The sequence below is a fragment of the Mastomys coucha genome, unplaced genomic scaffold (assembly GCF_008632895.1).
Source record: "Mastomys coucha isolate ucsf_1 unplaced genomic scaffold, UCSF_Mcou_1 pScaffold21, whole genome shotgun sequence".
NCBI classification, from domain to species: domain Eukaryota; kingdom Metazoa; phylum Chordata; class Mammalia; order Rodentia; family Muridae; genus Mastomys; species Mastomys coucha.
In genome coordinates, this window is record NW_022196904.1 from 24,159,888 (window position 1) to 24,160,982 (window position 1,095).

The window sequence follows — 1,095 nt, forward strand, 5'->3', positions numbered from 1 at the left end:
TGTGTGTGTGTGCCTGTGTGTGTCAGTGTATGTCTGTGTGTTTAGCAGTTACATGAGGGTCTATTTTCTGTGCTAGTTTCTTACACCTTGAAATATAAAGCATTGCACACACGTTGTGATATAAATCCTTCCCTGACTTTTCCCCACTTCCTTGTCTTCCCTTCCTGTTTGAGACAGAATCTCACTTCTCAACCCTCTCTCCGAACCTCCTAGGCCCAAGATGGTTTCTTTGTGTACACTCTGTATACCGGGCTGGCCTCAAACACAGAGAGACCTGCCTGAGTGCTGGGACTGAAGGCTCACATCACTGCCCAGCTTCACTCCACAGCACTTAGATGCTCTGCCTCAGCCTCCAGAACAGGATTACAGGTATGCTGAACGTTACGTTAGTACTAGGGATAAACCCAGACCCCCTGCCCGTTAACCAACTGCCCTCCCCACTAAACTATACTCCCCTCTTAGACTATTTCAGATACAATTTCCTGATGCTGTTGGATAATGGGCCTAGTTCTGTGAGCCCCAAATCACTCTGGAGTTGGACTTGTCCTGGGAAGCCTTTTTAAGAAAAACCAGACTAAGGTGGGCAATATTGAAGACCAGGAATTCTTTCTCTTGTCCTCTTTTTCTTCCTTGGGAGAAGGTCTTCTCATTGTAGCCCAGGCTAGCTTCAAGCTCACTAGGGCAGTAGCACCACCATACCAGGAGGGGGTTCTGTTTTTGAGTGACTCAGGTGGCTGTCACACTGAGGGTTGTGTGAGAGAAGATGTGTCACATGGCTGCAAGTAGTAGTATGTCCTATGATGTCCATCATATGAGGACAGGCCTAGGAGAAGGGTGGGGTCTGCAAATGGGAGTGACCACAGGCAAGGGAAGAAGGCACCAGGAGAGGTTGGAGCTGGGAGCCAGTGGGCAGCTGGTCTGTCTCCGCCTGAACCCTCTCTGCTCCTCAGACTTGAGGCCTAGGAATGAACCGTGGGAGTTTCCAACTGAACTGAGAATCTCTCAAGATACCAGTCAGCGTTCATGGCAGTGACCATGTGCTCACTGGTGACCTTGAGGATGCCTGCCTTCCCAGAGTTTCCATCTATATGGTCA

The 1,095-nt window shown here is 49.5% G+C and overlaps 1 protein-coding gene across 1 annotated transcript in view; it reads right to left on the minus strand.

Moving 5' to 3' along the window:
* Gapdhs (glyceraldehyde-3-phosphate dehydrogenase, spermatogenic) overlaps positions 1 to 1,095 on the minus strand; it is a 16,354-nt gene that overhangs the window by 9,192 nt on the left and 6,067 nt on the right. The window lies entirely within an intron of this gene.